This window comes from Lipophrys pholis (genome assembly GCF_963383615.2).
Source record: "Lipophrys pholis genome assembly, contig: SCAFFOLD_490, whole genome shotgun sequence".
NCBI lineage: Eukaryota > Metazoa > Chordata > Actinopteri > Blenniiformes > Blenniidae > Lipophrys > Lipophrys pholis.
Window position 1 is genome coordinate 1 of NW_028292052.1, and position 10640 is coordinate 10640.

A 10640-nucleotide genomic window follows, 5' to 3' on the forward strand; every position below is an offset into this window, starting at 1 on the left:
CCCAACCCCAACCCCAACCCCAACCCCAACCCCAACCCCAACCCCAACCCCAACCCCAACCCCAACCCCAACCCCAACCCCAACCCCAACCCCAACCCCAACCCCAACCCCAACCCCAACCCCAACCCCTGTTCATAAAGCTTCAAAAGATCATCTGACATCAAATCATTAATTTTGATAAAAGGGATCAGTGAATCTCAATCATTAAATTCTTTAATAATATGCATCTCGTACAATCATTCGCACTTACCTCTTCATGCACACCCCAACGTCTCAAGGAAACTATCATTGCTGTAGAATAAGCGGATCTGCATTCTGAAGCAGCACTTGTCTTCAGCCTTCTAGGACAAGATCTCCTACTTGATTAGTACGAACAACTCAGGGTTATTTATTTCCTACCTAAATGGTTAGCTTTTCTAAACCAGCTTGCGGAATAGCCTTAGCTTAACATCTCTGGGCTAGTTCATCACCTTACTTTGGCATCAAGATCTCTTGGGAAAAAATTCAAGCCGAAACCGCAGCTCAAACAGATTATTTATACCACGCTAAAAACAGTCATTTAGCCAAGTCACTTCATCGGATTGTTAGAGTCACTGCTTGATGCTGCTTATGAATTCCCTCGTGGGTTTTTAATGGAAGTTTTGTTTGAGAAGGATGGTTCCATTTTTAGCACTCTGCAGGAATAATGTACAGGGGATTAAGAGCTACAACTTGAACTGTTGAAGTGTCGGGTGGTTTGTACTCTATTAAATAAACCAAATAGCAACGAAAGCAGACTTAATAACCTGCTTATTAGATGGGCTTCAAAGTCATCTTCAAGCTAACTCTGCCCTGATTTCACATTCCAGAAGCTTGACCCCCAGCTCGAATAGAAGTGTTGGACTAAGCTTCGACAGATTCTGCACAAAAAAGATTATCAACTCAAACCAGTTTTACAATCAGGATTAAGTCTGTGCCACAACGACCTGATTATGCTCCAAGACCGTTTATAAATAAACCTGGACTGCATCTTTAAAAGATTGTCCTTGGCGTAAAACTATGCGATATTTGGGATGCTGCCAGAAACAGAAAACATAATTATAGCAAGGGAGAAGAAGGGAAATCTTGGTGAAGGCATGAGATAAACTGTTGACGTTTACTTGAAAGTTAGTAAAGGTGTTTAGCCAGATCTGATGAGCACTTTGCAATCCTTGGATAGACAGTTTGGTGAACAAAGTGTGATGTTTCTGATTGAACAAATGGCACACCTAAATAAAAAGATCACTTACCAGTTCGGACATCTATTCAGTACTTAGTAGCTCATAGTCAAGCACAATATTTGGTTAGATAATCTTTAAATTACACGACAAGAAGTGCTCGACTTTTAATTTGATTTGATTGGACTACTACATTACAAACGGTTGATCAAAGCTGAAGGTTACTAACAGCTACTTCATTTGTTAGGAAGGAAGGGGTGGTAGAGTCTTGAATAGTGCTATAAAGAAAAACAGGCTGCAGCAACCGATTTATTAAAAAAACATAATAAAAAATCATTTTAAATTGGTTAGCTCCTAGAAAAATCGATCTTTCTGCCTCCAATTTTCTTAAGGTAGATACAATAACTTGGCAAACGACATCCTCTACTACTTTACAGTAAGGCACATAATCCACTTTCCTCCATGGAACTTGCCTTGTCACTTTAGAAGATTTTGAAAGCAACTCCTTTGATCCCTGACTGGAAGATACTGTTAATGGCCAAAGCAGCAGAGAGCTAAAATCTGATAGCAGCATTGTGCTAGCCAGAATTATTCAAGATGAAGCCCAGACCGTTGATCTGGAAAGCCTAATACTTTTTGCACAAACAAAACGAATTGGCAAATAAGATTAACTTATTCCTTTAGGGCTATAACAGAAACCGTTATGAAGTCGTACCACAGTCCCAGTATCATACCATTTTAAGTACTTGCTGGTAATAGCAAGAACGTGCGTAGGGAATGTTCCTGCCTGCAGAACTGTCCAGCTGTTAGGAAGAGATCAAACCTCCATTAGTTGTTGATAAATATGAAACAGTTGATAAAAAATAATACCAAAGCGAAGGAGAATGGGAGGATGTTTAATAGGATAGTGAACACAGCTAATTAGAAGAGCCAGGATTAGTCCCTTTAAACGATGGTAATTCTTGTAGTTAGCGTGATTGCAGCAGAAATGATAGTTAAAGTGGTTGCTAGAGTCCGAGAGGAAGTTTTATCGAATGTTCTAGTGGTGACGATATGAGTCGCAGTTATTAGGAAGGTGAAAGCGATATGCACAGCTAGGATAATGATCACGGCTTTTCCTAAGATGACGATGAAGATCCCTAATTCCCTGTTGAACTGTTCTAAACAAGTGAACAGAAGAATCTGTACTTACAAGTTCTCACCCATTACGAACATTTGCAATTGGACTTCTAAAATGAGGAGTTATGGGATAGGCTATTAATCAGCCTCAATAAATTTACCGAGCCTGCTTATTCGATAATAGTCAACAGCATTGACCCCAAGTTCAGAGAACGGCTTTATGGCCTAGGATTGTCTCCTTCTGGTGGTGATTAGGAAGAATAGCCTGAGCAAAGTTTATCCGAATAAAGCGCAGGTAATAGATCGATAAATTGTTTCGATGTGCATGGGGCTTTCGAATAAATGCATGATTAATCTTCTGTAGCTTCTGACTAAGAGTAGGAAAACAGTTAAGCTTAATAACCAATGTCATCCTCTAACTAATTTCCTAATTCTGGCTCTAATTCTAGTTCCAGTCTTAATCCAAGTTCTAACTCTGACTCCATGCAAGATTAGGACTCTGCACTGCAAGAATGCAGCAGTATGAGTATGATGTACAGATAAAATGAATCTGGCTAATCTGGCGAATAGTCCAATTCTGATACTGAAAGTTAGGATTCTTAACTAATCAAGACCAAACTAATAAACTACAAACTCCCAGATTTACCAAAGTACTCAATACCTGTCGTCCTCCCATCCACTGACATGCTTGAACTAATCCTGACTGCTGGAAGTTTCCTTGATTTGGATTTTGAATCTTTCAACAAAAAATTATTTGAATTAGCCAGTTGCAGGGTGATTGGCCCTCCACTCATCAAATCGGTTTTATTGTTAATGCGACGCACTTTAGACTCAAGATATGAACTGCCTCTTTTCAGTCTTGATTAGTAGGTGCCGATTTGTATAAGGGTGAGAGATAATAAAGTAAAATTCGTATCATAAAAACAAAGATGGGCGGATTTCCGGATTGGATTTTTTGAGAGGTGGAATCTTATATTTAACAATCCTGAGTGCCTAAAACACCCATAGGTTGAACATTGGGATAAGGTTCCCTGCCTACCTTCTGTAAGATAAGATGTGCCTGTAACTTTTGATGGACCTTCCACTGAATTGCTCAGAATCTACCTAAAAAGTACAAAATAGAATATCTATGAAAAACAAGCAAACTACAAAGCCCTTCTATCACAGTCCTCAAGCACAAATATTTACAAGCTAGCATAATAAGCTATGAGCAGCTAATGCAACTTTCAATTCCTTTCCCATCTGTTCAAAATAGATCGATTAGACATCACCTAGATATGTTCTGCAATCATCAAAGGGTTTTACAAACTCTGTAGATAAATTACAGACTAATTCAAGAAATACCTAAACTCTAACAGAAAAAACTTGGACAAGAGACTGGGCATTGAGTAGGTGGCTCCTATTTTTTTGAGGCGGGTAAAGATGTTCTGCAAACTAGTATTTAGGTCAAAAAGAAAAAATACAAAGTAGTCCCTTATTCTTTCTTTGATAAGGATGAGCAACTTGGACTAATTGTCTTAGTTGAACACAGTAAGCGTTCGGATTGCCACTCTTTATGAGCATCCTAAAAACAGGTTAGAAAGTCCTTTTGATTTGTTAGAGCCTATCAGAACCGTTGAATACGTCCTTTTACGTCTTATGAATGAAATTATAAGGAAATAAAAAGCCAATTCCTAGTATCATGGATACAAAGCCTTGACTGATCTAAGGGATAGCCTGGTTCTCACTCTTACCAGTTCATTTTCTGTCTATTAAATAAATCCCTTTCTCATGGCATAAGGCTTGCCTAAATTGTGTAAATATTTTATTTCCCTACATTCCAATGGATCCAACCACTTACAATCCCTGCCACTAGGAATCAAACTTAAGTTGATTGACATCATAAACTAAACAGTCAATGAAAAAAGGATCTTAGCTATCCGAGGCTGTGAATATGATATGTATCTGATGCAGCTGTGCCTATCCGATATTACTATAAAGTATCTTGATGAGGAGGGGTTGGATCAAGGTGGTATCTCTCGGGATCTAGTTGGCAAGATTGGTCAGCAGTTCGCTCAGAACCCTGGTTATCCTTACACCAACCGGGAGCTACAAATGCTCGCCAAACTAATTGCTAGTGCACTGACTCATAATTTTGTCCTAAATTATAGCCCTGACCTACTTGAACTCAAACTGATACTATAAGAACCTATAGCTCTTGAAGATGTAAAGGACAGCAACCCTGAATAGTATAGTCATTTACGATGGCTACTTTAAAACGAAGACATAAGTTTTTAAGACCTTGGGATTTAACTATCATCAGATAGAAAGTCAGAGATCTCAAAATAGGAGGCAATTACTTTGTACTTGAAAGAAATGGCATAAAAAATGTATGGAACTGGCCGTCCATCATTTTTTAGGAAGTGGATCATGCTTTACATGCACAATTAATCCCTCAAATTCTTCACGGCGGCTGACATTCTTCGAGTATTAATGGGCTATGGGTACATAGACGTGAATATAATGAAGAAGACAGCAGTGTGCCATACAGGCTACAAAAAGCATTCTATTTAAATAATCTGGTTCTGGGAGATCGTTGAACAATTCTCTCAGTAGTAATTGCGCAAGTTAATCTTCTTTATTACTGGAATGCGAGGAATACCTGCCTGTGGTTTCGGTCCTTCTTTTTGCATAAATATCGATCGAATAGGCGAGGAAGAAGGCTTGCCTAACTCACACACCTGCAGTAACACATTGGACTTACCAGCCTACTCCAATAAAGATCGTATGCAAAGTCGATTGTAGATGGCCATCAATGAATGCTAGGGATATGGTGTAATCTGATTATCACAAATTTGTTGATCATCATTTATCAATCATCACTTTTTCATAACCATCTTGATCAGGTCATTCACTCGTGAGTATGACCCTTCTATATCATGTAGGATCCCTGCCTTCACCATGCATGAGTCCATCACCACTTTCAATACCTTGCCTGCTTTCTCTTCATTGTCTTTACGCAAATCGTTCAAATCCTTCATCATTTCGTTGTTGGTGTTGATCTACATTGTCAGGTTGGTTATGTTCTCTTCCATATTAGGCCTCTTCTCCATCATATTCTTGATTTTGTTCATTGATCGCATAGCAGAAGACACTGGACTAGTGAGATAAGCAGGACCCTCTATAGGTTTTTCACAGGCAATTACCTTGACAACCACTGGGTTGAGCTAACCCTTGATCCAAGCGGCAAACCCTTCAAACTATTCCTTAGGAATGGCATTGGATGATTCCTCATTCTTCTTGAACAGCTTCGACATGTCCTCATTGTTGGTCTCAATGTTTGTGAAGGGATGACCTTTGAAATTGCCCAGTTGCATAAAGATCATTTCTTAGAAAGGTCGACCAATTAGCACTGGAATTCCTGAATTTTTATAAGGCTCTAAGAAAGAACTGCCCTTTCCTGAGGTCCCATCGCTCGCGAAATAATAAATAGACTTCTGCCCCTCTTTCATCTGTTTTGTATATTAGTCAAGAGAAATGGTGTTTCCAGATGCCGCTTCTGTATAGCGTACAAGCTCTGCCAACTATAACTTGTAAGTAGATGAGACTAACCCCTACTTGAAGTACACTTCAAACTCTTTAAACCAGGAATTGTAGGCCTAAGGTTACTTCTCTGCATAGTCTTTTAAATGCCGAATGATTCTCTTGGCCAATATATCTTTGAGAGTCAGCATCAATGTAGAGTCCTGATAATTTTACCGTGAGATGTTGAGAGGCAAGTCCTAGCAGTCCACCACTCCTGTTATAAATCTCATGAAATCGGGAAGGATTTCTTTGCAATTCCTCTTTATAATCACCTTTCGGGAATAAAGATGCACCTGTGTCTACATAGGAGACCCGTGCTGCTCCATGTTGAGGTTAGGAATATAAAACAAAGACTTTATGGACAGTGGGACATCAGTTGAATAATGCAAATGGGAATGAAAGCCTTACTTGCCTGTCAGTTCTTTGTGAAACTCCTTGTACTCCTATGCAGTGACCTCCCTTTTTTAACGTGACCAAATGGCTTTGACTAGGTTGATCTTTGTACCATCAAGGTAAATACCTGAATTGATGAAGTTGCTGTACTTCTGTATCACTTCTTTGACGATGCCTGCTTGGCTGAATGATTCACACTCTGGACGTAAGTGGATTATAATCTTGGTGCCTCTTTCAAATTCGCAGTCAGTCACCTCACAGATGGAAAATTAACCTGAACCATCTGAGGACCAACAATATGCAGGATCTGTATTATCCTTGCGGGATACCACTTCAATGTTGTGTCCTACAATAAAGGATGAATAAAAGCCGACACCGAACTGGCCAATGATTGAATCAGGGGCAGAAGATTCTGATCGAACCTTCTAGACGAATTCTTTTGACCCTGATTTGGCGATGGTCCCCAAGTTTTCGATCATTTCTTATTGGCTCATTCCGATCCCATTGTCCTGAATAAGCAGTTGTCGTTTCCCTTCATTTGTTGTCACTAGGATCTAATACTCACCCTAATCCAATCCTTGTTTCAATGCATCAAAACGCCTTTTTTCAATGGCGTCTGAGGCATTGGAGAGCAACTCACGTATGAAGACCTACTTATCGGTGTATAAGGACTTAGCCACAATATCTAACAATTTTTTAGTTTCAGCCTTGAAAACATGTTGAACTCCAGGCTTGGTAGCGACGGGCCCATCAAAGGCCTTTTTGACCTGGGAGCAGGACATGAGTGATAGCCTGCATATCCTAAAGTGGTGAATGACATTCCTCACAGCCATCCTACTAATCATCGCCACAATTAGTTGAAATTAATAGTTAATCACAGTCCATTATTTATCAAGGGAGAAAATTGTTCTAATACACTTATCCTTAGTCATTGATCTAATGCATAGGATATTCATTTTTTTCGATAGAGACTCCTTCGACCTGCATCCACTACATCCTTCACTCTTGGAGTGCAGATCTCCTCTAGTGTCCTTGAGTAAGGCATTGGTACGTCCATACCGCACAACCGGATTATTGGTGCGTCAAGGTATTAGAATGCTCCACCTGATGAATACTACACCTTAGCAAATCGTCATGCAAATTTCAGAAGCTAGTCCGCTTTGTGGAAAGCCATCCTCGACTACTACTGCATGGCCAGTCTTTTTCACTGAGTCTATGATAGCATTTCTGTCAAGTGGCTTGATCGTCCTCAAATTGATGACTTCACAAGAAATACCATCTCGCTAAAGTTAATCAGCAGCGTCCAAGCATATTCCGACCATCCTGCTATGCGCAATGAAAGTAAGATGTTCGCCAATCCTCATGATCTTGGCCTTACCAATAGGCACCAGATAATCCTTTGAAATGGCTTCTACTGGTGTTCTAAACTCTTTGCTATAGAGTAATTCGTTTTCAAGAAATATTACAGGGTTGGGATTTCTTATTGCTGCTTTTAGTAGGCCTTTGCAGTCCTAGGAATCGTAAGGTGAGAGTACGATTAGGCCTGGGTTGTTCGAGAACATTGCTGCGAAGCATTGAGAGTGCTGTGCTGCTACAGAGGCAGCAGGCCCATTTAGTCCTCTAATCACGAAGGAGCAGGTCAATTTACCATTTGACATGTGAAACAGTTTAGCTGAGGAATTGATGATATGATCCAGCGCCTGCAGTGAAAAGTTCATTGTCATGAACTAAACTATAGGCTTTAATCCTTTCATAGCAGCACCAGCTGCAAGCCCGGTAAAGCCAGCTTAGGTGATAGGAGTGTCCCAAATCCTTTAATCCCCATATTTTTTGACAAGTCCTTTGGTGATTTTATAAGCTCCATCATATTGAGCCACTTCCTCACCAAGGATGAAGACTTTTTCATCCCTCTCGAGCTCCTCATCGAGAGCGCGGTTGAGTGCTTACCTGGTGGTCATCTGAATGTATCGAGGGGGGAAATTGATAAGTGTCCTACGTAGATGGTTGGTCAGAGCCCACATGATTTGGATATAGAAACTAGATGGAAAGAATTTGGATTGGTAATTTTGTACAAATAGGTTTTTTTCAAAATAACCTTTCCCTCCTCATCATCAAACACCCGTGATTGTGGAAATGCAAAGGAGTAAACTTTTATTGTTTGATCGACAATAAATAGTCAATATGTGTGAATAAGCTCAATCATCCCCACCGCCAATGGTGCGCTGCTTGTAGACTGAGAACCAGTTGTCATCCTTTTTCTGCTTGCCAATATATATAATCATCCTCTTCTCCTTCAGCACCACCTTTGAAGTGTCAGGATTCAACTTGCACTGAGTATTGGGTACTGCAAAGATATAGTTCTTGCCCTCCACCCCTTCCAACTTGATCTCAAAGCTTTTCTCCAAAAATCTTTTTACCACATTCTTTGCTTATTTCGCACCAGGCAGATCCACATACACCTTCACGCACATGTCAGCCTCCTAAAAGGAATACTTTATAAGGGGAATGTAGACCAGGCTCTACTTTACTTAAGACGTGATTGGCTTGATCCCTTCGTACAGAACGAAAACGCTGTCATTTAGGATGGCTAGTTCTTGCAGGGTGCTGGATAAGGGCAGGGACGGCATATCAGGGTGAAGATGCAGGGAGATTGACGAGGCGATGTCAGGGCGGTAAGGACGCAGCATGTAGAGCAAATCCTGGACTCGATAGTCACTGCGTTATAGCTGGACTTGATAGGTGTTGATAGAGGAGGGCACTCCCCTTTCTAGAAAATGAACGAACAGCATAATAAGGTAAATTAACTTGATTAGATAATACACTAGACATTGAATTATGTATGCTTTGTATGAACTATTTAAAGTTGTGCTATAAATAATTGATATTCTTATCAAGCACAATACTTTATTTATATAGATGAAAGGGGTTGCTTTATCTACTGTTATTGCTGTTCTAACCCTGCTTGGGTGGTATTACTATCTGCCTTCTGGTGGAGACTGTTTGAAGGAGTGTTGCAAGACCTTGAAAAATAGACCTGTTCAGACTTACTTTTATTACCAGGATACAGGACACTTCTTTGGCGGATCAGGATAATGGGCGATCAACACTATGGGCTATTCTGGACAAGGCTAGGGCAAAAACAACCCTGCTAAACAGTGCTAACATATGGTTGGACCTGCTCCAGCCACCACCTACAAGCTCTCATATTGCCAAGATCTCATGCACACCAACGTGACACGTCCATGCTCTTTCGTACTGAGTCCTCTAAAGGAATCCTAGATGTGCGGAAGAACTGAAATAATGCTGCATGGATGTCAGTGCTGCACAAGTGGGGATGTTTCCGTACCGCCAGCTGATGGCTGTTCAGCAGGCTGCATAATAATCAACCAGTAAAACAGAATGAAGGTGAGAGTGGGTGACACCCTGGTCGTGAAGCACAACTAGCATATGCAATGATTTGCGATTGACATGCTTTTATAATCAAGCTAAGTAATCATGCTCCCTACATGGCTATCCTGGTTTCGTTCACTCGCTCTTTCTGTGCTGTTGCTAACTTATCCCTTATCCCCTCATCTGCCTCGCTCAACATCTCAATAATTCTCTCCTTTGCCTGAAATATCTCTATATGTGTAGAATGCTTGTGCACCAGATACTCAACCAGCTTGCTAGCTACAATCGTCTCCTACTTTAATCGCTTGAATCTCATTCCATTTTGAAGAATCATAACTGCTATCAGTTCGATGTCATCGAATGGCAGGAGCAGCTGCTTGAACAGCATTTCGTAGAATGTAGGCAGCCCGTAATCATTTATCATATGCTTGTGGTCGAATGAGCCAATGATTCCAGGATGTCCACACAGGCTCAGTACATTGATGACCAGCTTGTCAAGCTTATTTAATCCAGTCAACACTGCCAGACACGAATAGAATAAGCGTATTTCTTAATGGGTTCCAGACCTCGGCACAAGAGTAAACATTTGAACTACCTCTTTCTCAGTAAAGAAGCACTGCACTCCTTCATTCGTCTCAAACAGGAAAGAAATAAGGTAGAGGGATCCTGCTAATTCTTACGGACCGGCAGTACAGCTATTCAGCAGGAACTTAGATATCCTCTTGCTGAGGAGGTAATCTAGCTTGAAAATTCCACAGTTGGCCATTCTGACGATCAGTGCAATGAGATTTTTTTGTACGTAGTATGGACTTTCAGGGTCAAAGGCATCTTTCTCTATTTGACTCCAAGCTTAGTGCTTCATCAGCAAGTTGGCGGTCTCAGCATTGTCACCTAGCCGGACTATTAATTCCGCAGAGGCTAGCTTCTCCAGCACATCTGCTGTATGGTAATGCTGGAGTGACATATCGACTAGCCCTT

The 10640-nt window shown here is 40.6% G+C and overlaps 1 pseudogene across 1 annotated transcript; it reads right to left on the bottom strand.

Moving 5' to 3' along the window:
* Positions 1-7480: 7480 nt before the first annotated feature.
* Positions 7481-10428, bottom strand: LOC308128237 (pyruvate dehydrogenase E1 component subunit beta, mitochondrial-like; annotated as a pseudogene). Its single transcript has 2 exons — positions 10356-10428; positions 7481-8214 (listed from the first exon to the last, which is right to left on the bottom strand). The product of its transcript is annotated as a pyruvate dehydrogenase E1 component subunit beta, mitochondrial-like (transcript).
* Positions 10429-10640: the final 212 nt, after the last annotated feature.